Genomic DNA, 24,868 nt, shown 5'->3' with positions numbered 1-24,868 from the left:
GAGATGAAGGCAAAGTCGAGCAAAGGCCAACAGTCGACCTGCAGAGACAGTTAATGGGCTCCTCTCCACCTATGACCGTCTGGGTCAGCCCTGCTGTAGGAAACGTTTGGACACTTTGGACTATAAATGCTTCAGAACTCAGCTTTGTAACACATGTTTGTGAGAACATCCGGTGGTTCCTCAATCTAAAACATACGGGCTCAGAAAGGCCTGTGTTGTGGTTTATAGCAACAGTTTATATACTGTTTAAACCGGATCTTTAGGCACTTTGTTCCCAACAGCCTGTATGACACTCAGTGGGGTCACATGACACTGAAAGGATCAGATTATTGGCTAAATTACAGTAAGAATGAGCTGAGCAAGGGTAATTCTCCTTGGATATATGGCGGTGAATGAATGGGATCAGAGGCACAAAGCGTGTCATACCCCGGTATGATAGGTGGCGCTGTACCCATTCCAGCTGTTGCTAATAGAGCCACTTCCTGTTGACCTCTTCACCACCAACAACAACAACAAACTCAGGCATTGGAGAAAGATGGAGAACGCAGAGCCAGATGAAGCTACGTCCCTCTACATTTGGTCTGTGATGAGCTGCTTGTTGCACAAACTCGATGCCCAACGGAGCATTCTCCATCGCGTTGTTTGTTTCTTTCTGACGGCGACAACAACAGGAATATCGTCTCCTTTGACTTCCGGGTCACGACCCCGGGAAAACATCTGGAGCATGCGCAGAACGCAAAGTCTGATTCACCACGAGCTTCAGCGTTTACAAGCAGGTTTAGAGTGACTTTCAGCCCAGTTATCTCGGGGTCTGAATCCCATCCGATCCAATTCTTAGTCAGATTAAGGTGTCTACATGCACTTAATAACTCAGTCTGATTGTAATTTAGCCAATAATCCGATCCTTTCAGTGCCATTTGACCCCACTAACAGAGACACATCATTTGTTCCCATTTCTTTAGCTGCATGTGTGAAAAACAGCAAAGATAACACAGTGTGACAGACAGAAAACAGGATTTCTGCAGCAACAAGGTGATTCCCAAAGAGCTGTTAGCTGAAAACTTGGCATATCTCAGCATGGTGTGCAGTGTGTCCTTAAAACATTTGAGGAAACTGGACAAGTGGAGGACAGAAGAAGAAGTGTCAGGCCTAAAGAACTATCTACAGCAGATGAACAGGATCTGAAAGTGATGTCCTTAAGAAAGAGGAAAACATCCAGCAAAGACCTGACACAGGAGCTGAGAGATGCATCTGGACCTTCAGCTGATCCATCTGCTGTTGGCCCAAGCCTCATCAGAAATGGGCTCCATGGAAGGGTGGCTGTCAGGAAGCCGTTCTTAAGGAAGGGAAACAGGGAGAAAAGGCTGAGCTGTGCCAAAGGACACAAGAAGTGGGCTGAAAATCAGTGGCAGCAGGTCTGATGGAGGGATGAATCCTCCCCAGAGCCCGGAGCTCAACATTACTGAAGCAGTGTGGGATCATGTTGGCAGAGAACGCAACAAAAGGCAGCCCACATCCAAAGAAGAGCTTTGGGATGTCCTTCAAGAAGCCTGGAGAACTATTCCTGAAGACTCCTTAAAGAAAGGACAGAAAGCTCGTCTGAGAGGGTTCAGGCTGTGCTGGAGGAGAAAGGAGCTCAGAGCAGATATTCACTTTAAAGCTGCTCAGAGCTGAACTAACTCTGGTTCTGACTCAGATTCTGGGTTTATGTTCATGTTGCAACATGTTTCAGTGAATCTCTGCAGCTGCTTCCTGTTTTTGTATAAAATATATAAATAAATTAAGCTGATCAGCAGTTTTGAGCAGAATTGTGAAGTTGCCTCATGAAGATAATAACTTTAAAGCAGTTTACCTTTGGTCTGCGAACAGCTCAGTGCAGCTCAGCGGATGGATTCAGTCACCCTGCAGACACAGAAAATTACACATTATTATTCTGTCACATGATGCATCTGAACAGACGGCTGATGGTTAAAAAATAACATCTCACAGTCGGTTTTTAAGGCTGAAACTCATCCTCTTTATTTGGACTTTACACTTCCACCCACTGTGCGCAGCCTTGAACCCTAACCAGAGCCACCAGCACCCTGCAAGAGCCCAGAAATCGAGTACTGCCCCATCAGAAGTCGCTTTTTGGCCCGTAAAGAGAGGAGTTAGCGCTTGGAAATGTCCCGGTGAGGTAACACACAGCTGTCCTCACACTAAATATACCGTCAGCAGGTGGCATCAGTGTGTGTCGGCCTCCCGCTGAGAAGGCGGGATGTGTGCGACCTAAAATTAACCCACAGGCCTCAACATTTCGTTCCTCAGGTTTGATCCTTCAGCTTCATCTCTTTCATTCAGCAACACAAAGTGTTTAAAGACGTCTCTATAAATGTCAGCGCTTCACATGACAGAGGAGGGTTAAACACACACAGTTCGACCCTCACTTGCTTAAGATCATTAGCAGCTCTCATGTGATCGCTCGCTGAGGGCTGAAACAACAAGAACGCTGTTGTTGGTGCAAACACACACAACAGAGAGCTGTTGGTGTGCACTGAACTGAGCGGGGGTTCAAACCAACAACTTTCTGTGGCCAGCAAACGTGCACAGCCTTTCTGAGAACCGTCCACAGCTTTTAGAAAAACAGAAATCTTGTTTTAACGTTGCTTTCTCAGAGTTAAAGGTGACATATTACACACTTTTTTTTAAACAATTTTTACATTTTCTGAGGTCTTATTGAGATGTTTGAGACAGAAAATATCTGCTGCTTTAACTCCTCTTTGTTAACAGTCTGTTTTCAGGGGTGGAGCAACCCCACCTTTTAGGTGAGGTGGGCAGCTGCTCACTGGGCATCCACCGTGTGATTTAACGCAGTAACACAGTCATAATGAAGCTATTCTTCCAGTCAGACCAGAAACCCTCCAGCTCTATATACAGATACAGATAGTTCCTCTGTTGATCCAGCAGTATAGCTGTAAGCTAGCAGCAGATGCTAGCAGCAGATGCTAGCAAACAATGCTTTTTCATCAACAGTGACGGACCAAGCCGCAGATGCATGCAGCGTAACAACAAATAACGGAACACTCGATTACTTAAATAATCGTTTGCTGCAGCCATTGTAGGTAGAGTTGCACGATGATTGTGATTCATAAACCAGTGACGTCCCCCTCCCCTTGGATGGTGGAGCTCCTCCCCCTATCTCTAAGCCCCGCCCCCCTCTGAAGGAAACTCATTTCAGCCGCTTGTATCCACGACCTCCTTTGGGTCTCTCCCCAGATCTGTGCTCACAGGTGAGGGTTGGAGCAAAGATGGACCAGCAACCTGAAAGCTTCTCCTTCGGGCTCAGCTCCCTCTTCACCACAACGGACCGGAGCAGCGCCCTCATTACTGCTGACGGAGCCCCGATCCGTCCGTCCATCTCTGACTCTAACTCACCATCACTGAGAACCAGATCCAGAGATACTGAAGCTCCTCCCCCTGAGGCAGAAACTCCTCCCCCCGAGGCAGAGACTCCTCCCCCTGAGGCAGAAACTCCTCCCCCTGAGGCAGAGACTCCTCCCCCTGAGGCAGAGACTCCTCCCCCTGGAGCAGAAACTCCTCCCCCTGAGGCAGAGACTCCTCCCCCTGGAGCAGAAACTCCTCCCCCTGAGGCAGAAACTCCTCCCCCTGAGGCAGAGACTCCTCCCCCTGAGGCAGAGACTCCTCCCCCTGGAGCAGAAACTCCTCCCCCTGAGGCAGAGACTCCTCCCCCTGAGGCAGAGACTCCTCCCCCTGAGGCAGAAACTCCTCCCCCTGAGGCAGAGACTCCTCCCCAACCCGGAGGTTCAGAACCGAGGCCTCAGATCTGGAAGAGCTGACTTTCATCTCGGCTGTGAACTGAAGGTCATGGCTGGAAGAAGCCAACAGAACCACATCATCTGCAAAGAAGCGGAGCTGTAACCCTGAGGTTCCCAAACCAGACGCCCTCCTGGGTGACGAAGCCCTGGAGGAGTCCAGCTCGACTGTAAACCAGCTCGACTTTGTGTCCAACACGGCTCAGATTTATCAAAGAGTTTCTCCCTGATCAGCAGCCGGGGCTTCTGTTGATTCGTGTAAAAAGTTAAAATTATGTGATCGTTAGCAGGAAGTTTTGTTCTCTAATTTTTACGAGACGACTATGACAGATAAATGCACACATGAGAGGGGGGGGCAGTAATGTATGGCTCTCTATAACCAACAGTTGACTGTTAAACTGTAAGAAAAGCTGAGATGGACTCTACTGATCCCGCATTGGGGGAATGTGAGCGATCCACCAGCAGAACACCGAAGGAACAAAGTATAGAACCGAGCTGTGTGAGATGCTACAGCAGACGGGGATCCATCGTCCTACAGGAATGAAAACTGAAAACACTTCCTCACCCACCGTGTTGCAATCGATTACTTCACAGGAAAGAATGAAGGAACTGACCAATAACTCTGTTTTGAAACATCTGGTGTGGTTCTGGATGAAGAAACCGCCGGGACCACTCCGACTGTGGTTTAATAACAGAGTCTTTGTACTATTAATACCCTTTATTTGTGGTAGCGGCTCATATAAATAAGATTTAGGGTTTCCGGATGTAGTGAATCGGTTATTTCTGTGTTGGATCACTTTTCCAACTCCACTGTCCTGCCTTTCATCTGAGTTAAGCAGAAAATTCTTGCTTCGGTAGATCTGGAAGCTTCATTCACATCAATGTGAAAAATCATTCTGCACAAAAAAAGACTCTAAAGTCTGAAATGATTTCATCCATCTCTCATAAAGCAAAGGGAAACAGAGCCGATGATATTCTGAGCTTTTAGGAGATGGTTTGGTTTTCCTCGGTCCTTCAGGCTTTCTTTAACTTCCTCGTGTCTTTGAACATGTTGAAGAATAATGGAAGATTGTTTTCCTGGCTTCAGCTGTTCTGTGCTGCTAATTTCTGCCCCGACTCGGTTCTTCGGATTCTCTATTCAGTGAATTATTAAAATAAATTTATCCTAAATAATCCCGCCTCATTTGCGTCCTCTACAAACTCAGTTAAATTAATTTCAATAACACTTTATTTATCCCTGAAGGTGAATTATATGCCTACAGTATTTATTATTATTAAAGATCAGCTGCTGTTCCAGATAACAGAATAAAATATAAACCAGCTGAAGTGTAGCAGAGAGGAAGGTGCGGCAGAAACCTTCAGTGGTCTCCATCAGTGGGTTGGGCTGTTGTTTCTGTAGCTTAGCAACAGCTCAGCTGATGATGTCACACGCAGCGTCAGCAGGTAACTCAGGTGAACTCTGTCAGCAGGAAACATGGACAGAAGCTCACAGCCAGCAGTTCAACATCTGGGCTGCAGAGACGCTCCTTCTCAGTGACACGTCCAGGATTACAGCATCTGTTGTTAACCAGCTCTGTGATCCTCCTACTTTCCTGTTACCGCTCTGTCTGCGGTCTCTGTCTGCCCGGATAGTCTTAAAGCTGAGCAGAGAGCTGTTAGAGCTGTTCCTGCAGCCAAGTCCAGGATTACAGCATCTGTTGTTAACCAGCTCTATGATCCTCCTCCTTTCCTGTTACCGCTCTGTCTGCGGTCTCTGTCTGCCCGGATAGTCTTAAAGCTGAGCAGAGAGCTGTTAGAGCTGTTCCTGCAGCCAGGTCTCTGCCTGATATTCCTGCTGTGTCCTCATCAGGGCTCCAAGCTCGTCCATTTTATCCACCAGCGATCTCACATTTCCCATGATGATGGAGGGAAGAAATGGTTTAAACTTCCTCCTCCTTTGTCTCCATTTTGTTCCTACTCTGCATCCTAGACGTCTCCTCTTCAACTCATCTGGACTCGGGATTATTTTGAGTTATTTTGGGTCTCATTCCTGGCATAACGTGGGCTTTAAAAAGCTCAGTTCGCTGCAGAACCAGCAGAAGTCCTTCACTGGAAAAAATCAAAGTCTTACCAAGTATATTTGTCTAATTTCTAGTCAAAAATATCTCATTACACTTAATATAAGACACAACTGCCTAACAAGCACCATTTCAGCCAGATATAGGGACTTGTTTTAATACAATACATCTGGAATATCTTGTTAAATGAAAAAGTCTTGAAAACAAATTGTTTTGAGTCGGATTTCATAAGAAACAAGCTTTTTTTTTTTTTTACATTTGAAGAGGTTTTTAAGCTAATTTCAAGATCTCTTTTATCTCAAAAGTCCTAAATATCACATTTTATTTCAAGAAATTTTGACAAGCCGATTTTCACTAGTTCCATTGGCAGATTTTTTTTGCTTATTCCAAGCAAAAACGTCTTTTATTGTTGTTTTTCTTACTTATTTTTGGAGGGGCATTTTTTCCAGTGTTCTAGCAGCACAGTGTGTCCGGAGCTGCTGCAGCAGGGCGTCTTTGTGGCATTTTGACCTCCTGAGTCACAGTTCACCATCATGCTGACACCATCTTTTCGTTGGCAGAACGAAGCTTTCAAAGTTTGTGAAAATGCAAATACAGCATCCAAAAATATTCCTTTGGAACAACGACTTGGACATCAGGCACCAATGAGCAAAGCTCAACAAACAAAGTAGGAGAGATGAAGAAACGATGCTGCGGAGAAACTGCCGACACAACAAACCTCTCAACGCTCTTTAACCCTCCTGTTGTCTTGCGGGTCAAAAGTGAGCCACTACCATGTTTAGCTGTAGAAAAAATACCTTAAACTATCTTTTTCCAACTTGAAATGTTATTACTTTTCCTAAAGGGACCCCATCATTAGAAAAAGTCACACTTTATTTTTGTTTATGTTTCCATGTGGGCTGTATGGAAGCCCATTCCCACCATGATAGAAAAAATAAAAGACCAACAGGAAGTCATAATTTTGACTTTCAAAGTCATAGTTATGAGATAGAAAGTCATAATTATTACTTTGTATCTCGAAATTATGACTTTGAATCTCATAATAATGACTTTGAAAGTCGAAATTATGACTTCCTGTTGGTCTTTTATTTTTTCTTTCATGGCAGAAATGGGCTTCCATAGAGCTGCACACCACTAGGGTACAAAGATTGTCTTATGGGTCATTTTTGACCCATGAATTATAAAACATTTAAACACCAGAAAAAAGTTCACTGTTTTTTTCCCTTTCAGTATAATTAATTCAGAAGTAATTACTTCACATTTATATAATAGCAATAATAAACCTTTATTATGTAAAAGAAAACTGAGAAAACAAGAAAACTGTTGGTCCAACTGACAGTTGTTAGTGGTAAAAAAAAAAAAAAAAAAAGTGTAATCCTGAAAACTGGTGATTGTGTTTTTGTATTTTGTAACAAAAAATACATGATAAAAGATGTATTGAATTGAGTTGAATAGATAAATAACAGGTGGTTTCATCATACAAAATAGATTTTGGATTTAAAATTCAATTAAGTTGCTTTATTTTGGGGCTTTGGTAGGCCGGGTCATTTTTTACCCAAAGGACAAAGAGAGTAAACACAATGCTAAGACCGCACAAAGGGTTAAGAACTTATTTCCTGAATATTTTGCACTTGGTTGTTTTTCCTCAGAAAGAACGCTTTCATTTTGTGTCGTGACATGTTTGTGTTTGCGTGCAGCAGAAATCTGCCTCTCCTTCCCGGCTGATTGACGACTCTCGTGTTACCAAACAGGCCACTTTAAAGGGAGTTATGAAAGAACCCGGCCTGCCAAAACAGAGGCTTTAAATTCTGGAAACAACAGTTCTACCTCCAGAACCCCCCCCCCCGTAATGAGACTCAGATTGATTTAGAGGGTCGTGCAGTTGGAACTTAATATAATGCCACGGTTTCAGTTTCCACAATGCATCATGAGACGATCTGGCAAACAGAGACGCGTAATTAAAACAATAAAAGGCGCTGCTTGGTGTCTGATGCACCGCTTCATCATCCTGAGGACGGAGTTTCCATGTGAGCTCCATCCAGGTCTCCACCTGTTTAAACATGTGACCCGAGCAGTTTGCCCTTTTTAAAGTTAACGTGACCTCATATTATTCATTTACTGCATCTGATGAGCCACAATGAGGCTGACTAAGACTGAAACAATGGAACATTTTGTGCAGGCCAAACAGGGCAAAAAGGCTTTGAATTGTCAGTCAGTTATTATACAAGTAATTTTACTGTCATTGTCTTTTCTGTTGATTTTAGCCCCATAACTTTTATTATTGGTGCTCTGAGCCTCAGACTGTCTCACCAAAATGTTTCCACTGATGTTCTGCTGCCTCATTTCTTTCTGTTTCCTTCCAAGCAGCCAGACTTTCTTTAATCTTTTAAAGTGTCCTGATCAACAGTTCTCCAGCTTTCTGAAGCTCTTTCAGAGTTTTTCTTTGGACATTTTCTGCTTTTTCTCTCAATTTGAGTCCCTTTTTTCTTTGTTAACTCTGACCTGTGAAGCATTCAGGCAGGAAAAAGGCTCCTAACTCAAGGGATGAACCAGTGTTGTGTCCACACAGAACAGACAACTCAGAAAAGAAGCCGTTTTAAACTGGATCTTTAGGCACTTTGTTCCCAGCAGCCTGTCACAGAGACACATCATTTGTTCCCATTTCTTTAGCTGCATCTGTGAAAAACAGCTTCATAGTTTCAACTTTTTTGTACATTTACGTTAAAACTGCTTTCAGTTACCAAAAGAGTCAAATTAATATATGAAATTCAGTTTAAAAAGAATCCTAATCCCAACATAATGAACATTATCACGTCTAAAAGTAGAAAAGTAGGAAAAAAACAGACAATGATAAGAATTATATGTTATTCAACATCAATAAAAAGTAAATAAGATTCAATTTAAAGCTTAAAAAAGAATATAAGATATAATCTAATGACTAATTATGGAACAATTAATAGAAATGAAATGATTAAAGTGTTTTATGCCACCAGAAATGAATAATCTAGAAGCTCTTTGTGGGTTTTAGACTGGAATTAAGATTTGTTCCCATTTCTTTAGCTGCATGTGTGAAAAACAGCAAAGATAACACAGTGTGACGGACAGAAAACAGGATTTCTGCAGCAACAAGGTGATTCCCAAAGAGCTGTTAGCTGAAAACTTGGCATATCTCAGCATGGTGTGCAGTGTGTCCTTAAAACATTTGAGGAAACTGGACAAGTGGAGGACAGAAGAAGAAGTGTCAGGCCTAAAGAACTATCTCCAGCAGATGAACAGGATCTGAAAGTGATGTCCTTAAGAAAGAGGAAAACATCCAGCAAAGACCTGACACAGGAGCTGAGAGATGCATCTGGACCTTCAGCTGATCCATCTGCTGTTGGCCCAAGCCTCATCAGAAATGGGCTCCATGGAAGGGTGGCTGTCAGGAAGCCGTTCTTAAGGAAGGGAAACAGGGAGAAAAGGCTGAGCTGGGCCAAAGGACACAAGAAGTGGGCTGAAAATCAGTGGCAGCTGGTCTGATGGAGGGATGAATCCTCCCCAGAGCCCGGAGCTCAACATTACTGAAGCAGTGTGGGATCATGTTGGCAGAGAACGCAACAAAAGGCAGCCCACATCCAAAGAAGAGCTTTGGGATGTCCTTCAAGAAGCCTGGAGAACTATTCCTGAAGACTCCTTAAAGAAAGGACAGAAAGTTCGTCTGAGAGGGTTCAGGCTGTGCTGGAGGAGAAAGGTGCTCAGAGCAGATATTCACTTTAAAGCTGCTCAGAACTGAACTAACTCTGCTTCTGCCTCAGATTCTGGGTTTATGTTCATGTTGGAACATGTTTCAGTGAATCTCTGCAGCTGTTACCATGGAAACATCTGCAGATATTCACTTTAAAGCTGCTCAGAACTGAACTAACTCTGGTTCTGCCTCAGATTCTGGGTTTATGTTCATGTTGGAACATGTTTCAGTGAATCTCTGCAGCTGTTACCATGGAAACATCTGCAGATATTCACTTTAAAGCTGCTCAGAACTGAACTAACTCTGGTTCTGCCTCAGATTCTGGGTTTATGTTCATGTTTGCATGTATTTTTAATAAATTTCTAAACTTCCTGTTGACAAAATACAATGAGATGAGGGCAGGATCTGTGTTTTAACAGCAGTGTCTGTGAGTTAATTCCCACTGAGCAGCTAACAGCAGACATCAGACTCCCCCCCGCCGCCTCTTTAGAGCAGCTCGGCTCCTGCTGGCAGTTTATTCTTCAGCAGCAACATTTTCCTCCTCAAACTGCTCAGAGTTCGTCTGCCTGGTAACCGCTGATCACCCAACCAAACCAGCACAGCAGTCGGGTCAGATCACTGACTCACATGCACACACCCTGAGGTTAAACTTGCTACAGGATTTTTTTTCATTCAAATGGGGCACAGGCCGGCGGGATTACAGGGCGGATTCAATCAGAAGTCTGAGGGTCAGACGGAGTAAACTGCGTCAGAAAAATGCCGTTTTACAGCAGAAACGAACGAAAAATGAGACGTTTCTTCATCAAGCTGTTTGATGTCAGAGCTGCTGAGAGTCTCAGGAAGCAGATGAGCTTCCACTCTGAGGAGCTCTGTGTCTCAATGTGGCATCCAGTTCAATCTGCTGACACAGCTAAATGTGTGCAATACCCCCCCCCCCCCCCCCCCCCCCCGTTAGAGTTCCCCTTTCAGCAGAAAGAGACTGTTTACTGAATCTTTACTTTTCACCGGTCAGATTAAAGAGAGGCCAGGCAATTTTATCTGTAGAGCACAATTCGTACACAAGGTAATTCAAAGTGCGGGCAGCAGACCCCTCCCTGGGGCAGGAGACCCCTACCTGAGGCAGGAGACTCCTACCTGAGGCAGGAGACCCCTCCCTGGGGCAGGAGACCCCTCCCTGAGGGCAGCAGACCCCTCCCTGAGGGCAGCAGACCCCTACCTGAGGCAGGAGACTCCTACCTGGGGCAGCAGACCCCTACCTGGGGCAGGAGACCCCTCCCTGAGGGCAGGAGACCCCTACCTGAGGCAGGAGACCCCTCCCTGAGGGCAGGAGACCCCTACCTGAGGCAGGAGACCCCTCCCTGAGGCAGGAGACCCCTCCCTGAGGGCAGCAGACCCCTCCCTGATGGCAGGAGACCCCTCCCTGAGGCAGGAGACCCCTCCCAGAGGCAGGAGACCCCTCCCTGGGGCAGGAGACCCCTACCTGAGGCAGGAGACCCCTCCCAGAGGCAGGAGACCCCTCCCAGAGGCAGGAAACCCCTACCTGAGGGCAGGAGACCCCTACCTGAAGCAGGAGACCCCTACCTGAGGCAGGAGACCCCTCCCTGAGGCAGCAGACCCCTCCCTGAGGGCAGCAGACCCCTCCCTGAGGGCAGGAGACCCCTACCTGAAGCAGGAGACCCCTACCTGAGGGCAGGAGACCCCTCCCTGAGGGCAGGAGACCCCTCCCAGAGGCAGGAAACCCCTACCTGAGGGCAGGAGACCCCTACCTGAAGCAGGAGACCCCTCCCTGAGGCAGCAGACCCCTCCCTGAGGGCAGCAGACCCCTCCCTGAGGGCAGGAGACCCCTCCCAGAGGCAGGAGACCCCTCCCAGAGGCAGGAAACCCCTACCTGAGGGCAGGAGACCCCTACCTGAAGCAGGAGACCCCTCCCTGAGGCAGCAGACCCCTCCCTGAGGGCAGCAGACCCCTCCCTGAGGGCAGGAGACCCCTACCTGAAGCAGGAGACCCCTACCTGAGGGCAGGAGACCCCTCCCTGGGGTAGGAGACCCCTCCCTGAGGGCAGCAGACCCCTCCCTGGGGTAGGAGACCCCTCCCTGAGGCAGGAGACCCCTCCCTGGGGTAGGAGACCCCTACCTGAGGGCAGGAGACCCCTCCCTGGGGTAGGAGACCCCTCCCTGAGGGCAGCAGACCCCTCCCTGGGGTAGGAGACCCCTCCCTGAGGCAGGAGACCCCTCCTTGGGACAGGAGACCCCTACCTGAAGGCAGGAGACCCCTCGCTGGGGCAGGAGACCCCTCCCTGGGGCAGGAGACCCCTCCCTGAGGCAGGAGACCCCTCCCTGAGGCAGGAAACCCCTCCCTGAGGCAGGAGACCCCTTCCTGAGGCAGGAGACCCCTCCCTGAGGGCAGCAGACCCCTCCCTGAGGGCAGGAGACCCCTCCCTGAGGCAGGAGACCCCTCCCTGAGGCAGGAGACCCCTCCCTGGGACAGGAGACCCCTCCCTGAGGCAGGAGACCCCTCACTTTGGCGCTTGACCTTGTACCCGAGCAGAGCTGTTTTAAAGTCTATTCTCTGAGCGACAGGAAGCCAGTGCAGAGACCTGAGCACTGGACTAATATGGTCGTATTTCCTGGTTCTAGTCAGGACTCGAGCAGCAGCGTTCTGGATGTACTGCAGCTGTCTTATAGCCCGTTTAGAGCCCAGTGAGCAGGCCGTTACAGCAGTCTAACCTGCTGGAGACAAACGCATGGATCAGTCTCTCCAAGTCTGCTTTAGACACTATTCCTTTGAGCAGCATTTATTCTACGTTTAAGAGGCCAAATCCTTAAAACGATCCTGAATCCAGTGATTAACAGCATCACACACAGAGGAGCGCTGCTGCAGAGGAGTCGGTCGCACTGCAGAGCTGTCAGGAAGAATCACAGCCTGAACGAAGGTCACCGAGCTCCAGGGTTCAGCTGCTGCTCCGAGGAGGAGGAGGAGCCATCGTGCTTTCATTTTCAATCATCTGATCTTCTGAGGGCGAGGAGAGGCGAGGAGAGGCTGATTTATGGTCGTCTACGGAGAGCCACGGAGAGCTACGGAGACCGTCCCGGAGACGCTCTTCCTATCTATCCGTCGAGGAGACGGAACTCTGAATTCAACACCTTTCCAGATGTTTTTCCTTTTTAATCCTTTTCTGAACTCATGAACTCAACTATGAGCAAAGCGGTCTTCGTCAGTACTCAGAAACTCAGTCCTAATTACTGCCGACACACCGGCTTCCACTCAGCCCCCCCCGTGCCCCGTCTACCTCCACCTTCTCCCCGTCCTTACCGTCAGCTCCACCTAGGGTTGCCAACCGTCCCTTGAAAAACGGAACCGTCCTGTATTTAGAAACAACAGCACCCGTCCCGTATTACTGTGAGAGTAAAAAAATAATCAGTATCATGCCAATGGAAATTAATAACAGGGCGCTTTATGTGTAAATGTACGGTAAACTTGTTCTCAATGAGCTGACAGCATATTGACACACAAGTATGACGATACAGAATACACTCATCCCATTGGTCGAGGAGGTATTGTTGCTCGCGGAGAAGACAGCGGAAGACACAAAGCAAACAGAAAGTTTTCTACAGACTTTCTGTTTGCACTGTTGTTATTGCACTAAAAATGTGCACTATTACAGGATGAATCTTCTGCTTTCTATCTATTGTTTTATATTAATGTGTACAGTTTTAATTTAAGCAGGACAGGTTTCTGTTTAAGAAAGATACTGATTTTATTCAATTAACAAACAGTTATTTTTTTATTAAAGTGAATCGCTGGATAATAATTTGTTTTCCATGTGTTAATTTCACTCAAAAATATACATCTAATTCAATTCAGGTTCGAGTCAAATAGTTAAAAAAATTATTTCACTCACAAAAAAATGGGCTAAAAAATTCACCAGGAAGAGAAGGCAACTGGGTCGGCCAGCCCTGCCAATGAGGGGTCCTTTATTTATTTTTCAGGGAGTTGGCAACCCTAGCTCCACCCGTTGACATCCCCGTCGCTCTCTGAGGGAAACTCTCACCCTCTGAATCTTCATCAAAGATTTGAACCAAAACATCGTCTCTTGTTAAACGTTTTCATTCATTTTCTCTACAGACGACAGACGAGACTTTTTCTGTTCACTTCGGGGGAATCTTACTTGTGGAGTCCCTCAGGGGTCCATTTTGGGCCCACTGCTATTCCCACTGTACAGGTTTGCCTATTTATAGCAAACATCATCTTCCTTTCCATTGCTTTGATTGCTCTGATGATTTCCATTTAATTGGACAGCCTGTACTGAACTAAGTGACAGCATCTTAATGAGCAAGAAGTCATCAAGTTTGGAGAATCTGATCCGTTCGGCTGACCAAAACCAGACTTTTAAAATACATGTAAACACTTTAGTCTGACCAAAACCAGACTTGAACCAAAACATCGTCTCTTGTTAAATATTTTCATTAATTTTCTCTAAATTTCACCCGTTAATATGCGCATCTTCCATATTAACACTTCCTGTTAGCTGCTGATGGCCGTCACTGATACGGCGTTTTATTTAGTCAATGTCGTCATCAGTTTACTTGAACATTTCTGATGGGAAGACGCCTTCATTTGGGGGGATTTGATGCGTTCTGCGGGACTTTCAACCTGTTTTATTCAGCGTGGTGGCCCTTAAGAGGTTAGAAAATATAATAACAAATAGACGAAGGTGAAGGAGCCTTCTCATAATAATAATAATAATAATATATAAGTTTTATATGGCGCTTTTCCAAATGCTCAAAGACGCTTTACATAAGGAACAAACAGAAAGCAGTCATCAGTGTGACTGGTCAAAAACAAAAAGCCTTCAACTTGTTCAGGGAACATAAAGCCTTCCATCAGTGGGTTATTTCTCCCCTGATGGTACGAACATATCCAGATGTGATTATGTCAGGATTCACGGAGCTCAGAGGGGTTCAGGGAACATGAGACATAACTTTCCCACCACTGAGTCTTTGGGATGTTCTGGACAGCTGTCCGAGTCTGCATCATCATCACAAGAAGAAGAAGAAGAAGAAATTCATGCTGTAACATTACAGAAGCTCATTAAAACAATGTCCCATAATCAAAGCTAAAATGATCCAACTAAACACAAAAATGGGACTTTTTTCCACTATTTTTGGCCTGGAGGTGAGCTAAAATGTCCAAATGTTTCCTACAGATCCCGGTAATTCAGGAGATCCATGTTTAATATCGAATCTGCTGTGCTGCAAAGATGATTTAACAGTTGGAATTCAGCCATCTAAATGTGTGCCGAGTGTTTGTAATCCTCCAAAGGGTCCAGAAAATATGAGGAAAATGTCACCCATCTCGATTTCAACTTGAAACTTTCAAGCCTTTGCCACACGGCTGACATGAAACACCACAGAAAACCACCAAAAAACACCATTTTTGCTCAGATTACAGGACTGTGGTCTACAGAGTACAGTTTCCCCTCCACGCACACACTAACACCCCAACCTAATGCCTCATAGCAAGAAGAACGTACAACTTTCCACCTCCGTCTGCCCCCTGTTGAAATGTTTCCAGCCAGAAACAGTATCTGCATTAGGAACCAATGACAACCCTCTCAGCGAGTCGGACAAACAGGAAAAGCTCCGTTAGCAGAGCAAGAAGAGGAGATAAAAAGCCCGCTCAGACGTTTATAATCTCACACAGAAATCACCAACAGAGTCACAGAGCTTATCGTGTAATAACAGAGCAGAAAACAAACAACCGAGTCTGACTCAGCTGAAAACCATCAGACCAGCTCCGGTCCTGACGAGTCAGTCGCCACTTACCCGAGTCCAGCTTCACATCAGCATCTTAGGAAGCGCAGCCAGCAGCATCAGACGGGAGTAAACCTGCCCAGAACTGTTCAATCCCACAGGATTACCGTACGCTGCAGCAGTCTCACTGCCTGGCTCTTATTTAGTCACCCCCACAAGTGCTGACCACACCATTCATTCAGTTCAATTCAATTTAGCTTTATTTATATGGCGCCAAATCACAACAGATGTCATCTCAAGGCACTTCAGAGATGAAAGTCCACGAAAATAAGACCAGAAATGGGCGGGTCAGAGATTTTAACCATGGAGGGTCGGAAATAGAAGCTGAAACAAGATCGTCTTCTAAGTTTGGAAGGAGACTGTCGAGCATTTTGGGATTAAGTTTGTTGCTGTCAAAATATATTCCCAGACAGACGAGACTTTTTCTGTTCACTTCGGGGGAATCTTACTTGTGGAGTGCCTCAGGGGTCCATTTTGGGCCCACTGGTATTCCCACTGTACAGGTTTGCCTATTTATAGCAAACATCATCTTCCTTTCCATTGCTTTTGATTGCTCTGATGATTTCCATTTAATTGGACAGCCTGTACTGAACTAAGTGACTCAGCATCTTAATGAGCATGAAGTCATCAAGTTTGGAGAATCTGATCCGTTCGGCTCCAATTAAAAAGATCAATCATCACATTTACATGAAAACTGTGTTCATCTGACCAAAACCAGACTTTTAAAATACATGTAAACACTTTAGTCTGACCAAAACCAGATGTTTAAAATACATATAAACACTTTAGTCTGACCAAAACCAGACTTTTAAAATACATGTAAACACTTTAGTCTGACCAAAACCAGACTTTTAAAATACATGTAAACACTTTAGTCTGACCAAAACCAGATGTTTAAAATACATGTAAACACTTTAGTCTGACCAAAACCAGATGTTTAAAATACATGTAAACACTATAGTCTGACCAAAACCAGACTTTTAAAATACATGTAAACACTTTAGTCTGACCAAAACAGACTTTTAAAATACATGTAAACGCTTTAGTCTGACCAAAACCAGACTTTTAAAATACATGTAAACACTTTAGTCTGACCAAAACCAGACTTTTAAAATACATGTAAACACTATAGTCTGACCAAAACCAGACTTTTAAAATACATGTAAACACTTTAGTCTGACCAAAACCAGACTTTTAAAATACATGTAAACACTTTAGTCTGACCAAAACCAGACTTTTAAAATACATGTAAACACTTTAGTCTGACCAAAACCAGACTTTTAAAATACATGTAAACACTTTAGTCTGACCAAAACCAGACTTTTAAAATACATGTAAACACTTTAGTCTGACCAAAACCAGACTTTTAAAATACATGTAAACACTTTAGTCTGACCAAAACCAGACTTTTAAAATACATGTAAACACTTTAGTCTGACCAAAACCAGACTTTTAAAATACATGTAAACACTATAGTCTGACCAAAACCAGACTTTTAAATACATGTAAACACTTTAGTCTGACCAAACCAGACGTTTAAAATACATCTAAATACTTTAGTCTGACCAAAACAGACTTTTAAATACATCTAAACACTTTAGTCTGACCAAAACAGACTTTTAAAAGACATGTAAACACTTTATCCGACCAAAATCATGTGCAACTGAGCTTCTCAAAACTAAGCTAACAAACTAATGATGCAGTTGGGGATCGAATCCCTGATGCATGTAAACGCTCAGTTAGACTCAAACGTGCCTCGGCGGCTTTTGTTCATACTCCAAAGCTTCAGGTTTTTGTAAAAACAGTAAAGCAGACACAAAAAGAAGACGTTTTTACTGCCTACAGCGTTGTTCAGTAACTGGGCCCCATCCCTAAATGTGGACTGGGATGGGAACTGCAGTCCAGTTAAACGACCGAGCCAAACTCTAAGCCACTCGACTGTGTATCTGCAGATGTGCTGAGAGCAGTTATCCGACTAAGAGTGATCAGTGAGGTGAAGCCTCATCTCCTTAAAGACCTGACAGAAGATGCTCGGACTTTAAGCACCTGGGATGTCGACTACTGCAGCACCGCGTCAGTCTGGATCAGAACCCCAGCAGAACATATTCTAACGGAGAGAGATAACACAACTCCAGTCTTGGCATCCCTTCCCTGATCCCCCGTCTGTTTCTGGGCTTATTTTAAGATTTTATTCTCTTCCTATAAAGTTCTCCAGCAGATGTTATTTGCAGCTACATCCCTGCAGCAGTTCTGCAGCCAGTTTCTTTTGGATGTTGCAGATAAAAACATTAAGATGATCGAGCTTCTGCCCCAGACTTGTGGATCAGTTTCCTCTTCATCAGGTAGGGACCACCCAGACTTTAAACTAGGGCTGGGCAACGATTAAATTTTTTATAATCTAATTAATCACGTGATTTCCCTGATTAATCACGATTAATCGCATTTGTACGCAGAATCCAAAAATGAATCCAAAAGTAGCGTATAGCTTTTAGCATTTAGCTTTATTTTAAATGTGCTGCCATATGAATGAAAGTGCCATAACATTTGTTGTGCAAACACACTTTTAACATCAGCATCTTTCTGTAGTTTTTATGTAGAAGCCTCGCTCCACTGTCTGTTTCCTTGAATGACTTGCTGCTATCAGTTGTGTGTTTTGCCTTTAAGTGATATTTTAGACTGGAACTACTACGCTGAGAAGACAATTCAACTTGGCTGTAAATGCAGGAGTTTTTTAAAATTTATTTTGAAATACGTGCTTTTATGTTGAAACAAGTAAAACAGGAAGTAGCGCCGGTTAGCTCCGTTAGCTTCACACCTGTAGCGGTGATGTTAGCTGCTAGTTTCTCTTTATTTTATTACTCCATGCTTCGTGGTGTTTGCTGTAACTGTGTTAATGTGATGCATTCAACAGACTTTTACAATAATAAAACCTGCGTTAATGCGCGATAAAATAAATAATTAACAAGTTAACAACGAGTTAACTCATCCAGCCCTACTTTAAACGTATTCAAATCTCAGCTTTAGACAAACAGATTTCATGACTTCATCTATTCCTTTTAAAATTGTTTTTATATTTCATCGTCTTGTGTTATATCTGTTGGTCAACTCTGTTTTTAAATGTGATCTTGGACCCATTTTGTCTTCCAAAGGTGATGGATTAGGCGACCTTGCCAGACTACATGCAACCCTGCAGGCGTTAAATAAAGCCAATGAGGCGTCACAGAGCTGCACCCGATGGAGCGTTCGGCTGAAACTCTGGTGTAACTCCAAACCGGCATATTTGCTCCAGAAGTTATTTCAAAGTTGCAGAAAGTTCTCCAGAGTTGTGCCGTTGCTCCCGTGATCTCGGTCAGCTTCATTTGGTGAAATGATCACCAAACTCTCTCTAAACTCACATCTTGGGGGTTATGACAAAATAAAACATGTTTAATATCATCACAAGTCTTTACTCTTGTTTTGTGCAAATCCCGTAGTTTAGAGACTCTTTCTGCGTTTTCAAACCAAAACGTGGAGCTGTGGCTGAGAGTAACCATGGCAACGAAGCAAAACAAAACAAACACGGGCCGAAACGTCGGTGATGGGCATGACGATCCATCCACAGAGCCAGCGGTGTGTCCCTCTGTGGGCTCCAGACCAGCTGGCTTCAGTTTGGTTTTTATTTCATTACGAGGGGAGAAAACTTGTGCCAAGTCGAGTGTCTCTAAACTCTGCTCTAAATTTGAACTTAGTTTAAGTTGAATGATCATGATCAGGAAACCTTTGAAGTTGACAGCTAAACTGAAACATCAACACAGGAAATAATATCCTGATTTGGTTTTGCCGTGTCGCCCGGCTCTAACGGTACAAAAGGAGGAGCTGCTTTTAAAGTGCTAAAAGAAGAATTTCCACCAGGTGCATGATGGGTAATAATCTCAGAAAAATATAGTTGTTGTCTTGCAGTTAGTGACCCTGCAAAGCTTCAGTGTGTGACTGTAAACTCGAGCTGTGACGGCGTGTCAAGCGTTTTAAAGGGACAGTTCGCCTCTTCTGACATGAAGCTGTATGACATCCCATATCAGCAACATCTTCTTACCCCCTGCTGCGTCCTGTGAGCAGAGTTCCAGCCTCGTTTTGGTGTTGATGAAGGTAGTCCGGCTAGTTGGCTGGGGTTTAAAAAATAAAGCGTTTTGCTTCTCAGAACAATATGCGTTCAACAGAGTAATACATTTGCATCACTAAATGGTTCTCCAGGAAAAAGTCAGACCTCACAATCACTTGGCCCTATTTTCTCTCCCTGCGTATCACTGCCTGCTGTGTAGACCGTGCAGACCGAAGTGCAGACCGAGCAGTCCCCTGTGTTATGGTAAATTCGATGTCTGCTAACCACTTGTCTTTTAAATGACACCTTGTTGTAGACCCAATGTCTGCAGACCATGTGTCTGTTGATTAACACATAGACAATAATCATTTGAATGACCATTATTACCAGATTCTACACCCTTCTCCAAAGCGTGAGACTTTCCCCCGGGGGGTGTGGCAAGGAGACAGGTGAAGAATATACACCTGAAAGAATCAAGCCCCTTCCTCCTGTATAAATGCTTTTGATTTCCTTTGTCCTGGGTCTTTCTTCACCATGAACGCTGACTGGTGCTGACTGACCCTTTTGCAGAAGAAAATAAACACGTGGCCGGCCGGCAAAAACATTGAAAGTCTCTATTTCACTTCTCATCAGATGTAATAGGAAGGTAAGCAAAACCTTAATAGGGATTTCAGACAAAATTTCCACGACACCTGCTACCGAGCAGCAAACACCATAACAGGCGCGGCTGTCGGCAGCAGGCAGTGATACGAAGGGAGAGAAAATAGGGCCAAGAGATTGTGAGGTCTGACTTTTTCCTGGAGAACCATTTTGTGATGCAAATGTATTACTCTGTTGAACGCATATTGTTTTGAGAAGCAAAACGCTTTATTTTTTAAACCCCAGCCAACTAGCCGGACTACCTTCATCAACACCAAAACGAGGCTGGAACTCTGCTCACAGGACGCAGCAGGGGGGAAGAAGATGTTCAGAAATGATGTTGCTGATATGGGATGTTACACAGCTTCATGTCAGAAGAGGCGAACTATCCCTTTAAAGAAGTTTCTGGGAGGCTTCACCATCTCAGCCGGCCGAACAGAGGAATATTCAAACTGTTTTCCAGCAGAGCAGAGCTGTTGTGGGCAGACCGCTCCCTGCTGAAAGACACCTACACAGAAGGCGAGAATATTCCCGTTTCATTCTTTCCATCAACACAGTTTTTCCAAACGAGTCTGCGGATATGAACTGGCTGCTCCCCAGCCGCAGCTTACCGCGTAGCCAGCTTTTAAAGTCGATCCTGCTCTGCAGTGATCGCACCTCAGTCGGCTGCAGGTGACCCCGTGAAGCCTGCGAGTCTGACCTCTGACCTCTGCCAGGAGGGCGTCTCGCCGTTCCCCTCGCACGAGGACAGCAGCCTGCAGGCAGACAGAAGGCGCGCATACTTTCCGTCTGTTTGGACGTGGAGGGGTAGCTGCGGTTTGGTTTGGACCCGCTTCATGTGAGCGTGTGTTTTCACATGTGGAAGGAAAACAGTAGCTGCTCCAGGCGTGCTGCAAGCCATAATAACACCACCCCACACGGGCCCACACGGGCCCACACGGGCCCACAGCGCCGCTTCCCTTTTTCTGTACAAACGATGGAAAACACACTCACAACTCTTAATGTCATCTGTTCCTTCAGACCGAGACCAACCACCAAACCCCAAACACACTCTCACCCCGTTCCACCCTCACACACACTTTATAGCATCATCGTCTCCTTCATACGTCGGTGGCACCGACACTCGAGCCTGTGAGGCAGAGCTCGGGGTGTAATTAGCACCTTTCTGTGACTGGAGACCGGACTACAAAGCTGGGTCTGTTGCTCAGCGAGGCAACTCCAGCTCTTCCGTGTTAACGGAGCAGGTAGCGTTCCACGTGAGATCTCAGCACCTGTTTGTGGACGGTTTCAGAAACATCTTTGCCTCATGCGCCGTCTGTACTGGGGATGTCCCGATCCGACCACCAATTACGTGGTTTCTGACTCGATCGGTATCGCTGTAGGTACCAGATCGGCTTGGGTTCAGTCGTCTGCTGATTACGTCACACAATATGGCTGTCCGCTCGAATGGGTTCCCCAACGTGTTGAAAACCTGACAAAATACCGGCTGTTTACAATTTTGTTCCCACGAATTCGGCGCTACTAAAGCTAGCCGCAGTGAGCAACGCACTTCCGGTTATTTTCACAAAATAAAATACCCGTTGCCTTTTATCATAGGGAAAGCCATTACCATACAATTGGTGCTTTTGTTTTGAAAACAGGAAGTGAACCTACCCTCGTTGTAGCTAGCTTGAAACTGCCGTTTTGACAGGAAATGACGATCGGCGACGTCACGTTACGTTGCATCTTGGGTAGTTTGAGTATGAGTAGTAACCTCATGATGCATACCCAACATTTAGGAGAATCTAGTATGCATCCGGGAACTTCTGGCTTACTCAAACTCACATACTAACTCAAAAAGTTAGTAGGAGTAGTAGGAGAAGTATGCGGTTTCGAACACAGACGATGTATGTGCTTCAAATGGAGTTTGAGAAAAAAATGTGAATAAAAACTTATGTCATGGATCAGTCTGCACATTTAGTAAAAAATGCCCTTTTAATGAGTTAAAAGTCACGCATGCAGGTCCTTTAATGGCTTCTGAATGTCTTTAAATCTCAGCTTTCACAGTTTTAATACCAAGAATCAGTTTATTTTGTACACGTGAGCCACGTCAGCGTCACATCCGAGGCCTAAATTTGAATCTTAAGCAAAGGATTTGAATGAGCGTCCTGATTCCCAGCTGCACAGCCGGCCCCTGGATCTCCACGATGGGCGAGGGACACAGAGACCGGGAGACCAAAACAGGCAGAGAGAGAGAGAGAGAGTGGCTTGGCTACGAGTGATGCAGCTCTGAGGACAAACATGGCAAGGAAAAATAAAAGCATAAAAAAAGAAAAGAAGAAATGAGATTAAATTTTCCAAGAAGAAGCACCGTGCACAGCAGCCAGAATGAATCTACATCTGTGTGGAATTAAAGAGAAACCCAGTCCTGCAGCTGCAGAAAAATGAAGCTCAACTTTGGTTAAAATCTCCCCCGTGCGACAAAAACACTGCCTTCACACGCAAAACACCAAAGCACAACATAAAGCCACAATGCTGCTATATTTAGAAGATTTAGTAACTCGGTTCTGAATTATTCAGCTCTCAGTAAACCCGTTTTAAATCGGATTATCAAGTGACACGGAGCGCGGATTCGGCCACCTGAGGGGTCAAATTCAGGCGCGCGTTGCATCAAAAAACATTTTTAATACAAAAGAAATGAGACGAATACGGTTGAATTTTCCTTTATGTTGTCCTTCATTAAACAAAAAGGAGTAAAAGTGTTTTAAACACTCACTGATTAAACAAAAAGACCTTATTTCTAGCTTTGCCAGTCTAATATCTAACTGGTATCCTAACACCAGCGAATTTGGCTATTTTCTGCTCTTTGGCTCCCCCTACAGTTGTGGGATGTAACACCACGGCCATAAAAACAGATGTCCGTGTGAGCCCTGCACATGCGCAGCCATACACGCCTTCAAAATCCCACAAAAATGCAGAGAGAGCTGCAGAGTTCAGAAGCATCTGAAAACAAACTGCAGGAAGGCCAAGAAAAACAGTCTGATGGTTGTTAACGGTCCAACATCAACCAGAGCCCAACTGTTTTCTACAGGTTTGAGTCATTTAAACTCAACGAGGAAGTGATAATTATATGTTTTATTTCTGTGTTTCTTCTCAGAGATCCTCTGAATTTATCAGGATTATTTTCCTCCAGTTCTATAAAATGTATAAAAGTCTGTTTTATGCCTTTTGAAAATCCAGTAGATGTGTTTCGATTGTTTAACCTGCTGTGATGTAGGTGGAGAACCACAGCGGGTGGAGAACCACAGCAGGTGGAGAACCACAGCAGGTGGAGAACCACAGCAGGTGGAGAACCACAGCGGGTGGAGAACCACAGCGGGTGGGGAACCAAAACGGTGATTTCCACACTGGACTTTCTGTATGACATCCTTACATCCCGCATCCGTCTCATTTCCAGCTGTGAGAGCACATCTCAAACACATCTCAAACAGCTCAAACATCTCAGACACAGCTCAAACAGCTCAAACATCTCAGACACATCTCAAACATCTCAGACACATCTCAAACAAATCTCAAATATCTTGGACAAATCTCAAACATCTCAAACATCTCAGACACATCTCAAACATTTCAAACATTTCAAACATCTCAGACACATCTCACACATCTCAAACACATCTCAGACATCTCAAACCTCTCAGACACATCTCAAACATCTGAGACATATCTCAAACATCTCAAACACATCTCAGACACACCTCAAACACATCTCAAACATCTCAGGCACATCTCAAACATATCTCAAACATCTCAGACACATCTCAAAAAACACATCTCAAACACATCTCAGACATCTGAGACACATCTCAAACATCTCAAACACATCTCAGACACATCTCAAACACATCTCAGACACATCTAAAACATCTCAAACACATCTCAGACACATCTCAAACACATCTAAAACATCTCAAACACATCAAACATCTCAGACACATCTCAAACATATCTCAAACACATCTCAGACACATCTCAAACATCTGAGACACATCTCAAACATCTCAGACACATCTCAGACATCTCAAACATCTCAGACACATCTCAAACACATCTAAAACATCTCAAACACATCTCAAACATCTGAGACACATCTCAAACATCTCAGACACATCTCAAACACATCTCAGACATCTCAAACCTCTTAGACACATCTCAAACATCATGGAACACATCTCAAACATCTCAAACACATCTCAAACACATCTCAAACACATCTCAGGCATATCTCAGGCACATCTCAGACACATCTCAAACATATCTCAAACACATCTCAGACACATCTCAAACATCTGAGACACATCTCAAACATCTCAGACACATCTCAGACACATCTCAGACACATCTCAAACATCTCAAACATCTCAGACACATCTCAAACACATCTAAAACATCTCAAACACATCTCAAACATCTGAGACACATCTCAAACATCTCAGACACATCTCAAACACATCTCAGACATCTCAAACCTCTTAGACACATCTCAAACATCATGGAACACATCTCAAACATCTCAAACACATCTCAGGCATATCTCAGGCACATCTCAGACACATCTCAAACATCTCAGGCACATCTCAGACACATCTCAAACATCTCAAACACATCTGAAACACATCTCAAACATCTGAGACACATCTCAAACACATCTCAAACACATCTCAGGCACATCTCAGACACATCTCAAACATCTGAGACACATCTCA

The 24,868-nt window shown here is 44.7% G+C and overlaps 1 protein-coding gene across 2 annotated transcripts in view; it reads right to left on the bottom strand.

Annotated features, from left to right (window-relative positions):
- The window catches only part of raph1a (Ras association (RalGDS/AF-6) and pleckstrin homology domains 1a), a 103,335-nt gene that overhangs the window by 63,861 nt on the left and 14,606 nt on the right, over positions 1 to 24,868 (bottom strand). For both annotated transcript variants that reach the window (XM_075480253.1, XM_075480254.1), the window contains exon 2: positions 1,853 to 1,902. The gene's annotated coding sequence lies outside the window, so the exon portion shown is untranslated. The remainder of the gene's footprint in view (positions 1 to 1,852; positions 1,903 to 24,868) is intronic.

This window comes from Odontesthes bonariensis, chromosome 12, assembly GCF_027942865.1.
Source record: "Odontesthes bonariensis isolate fOdoBon6 chromosome 12, fOdoBon6.hap1, whole genome shotgun sequence".
Classification (NCBI taxonomy): Eukaryota; Metazoa; Chordata; class Actinopteri; order Atheriniformes; family Atherinopsidae; genus Odontesthes; species Odontesthes bonariensis.
This window is presented reverse-complemented; position numbering and strand designations above follow the sequence as displayed.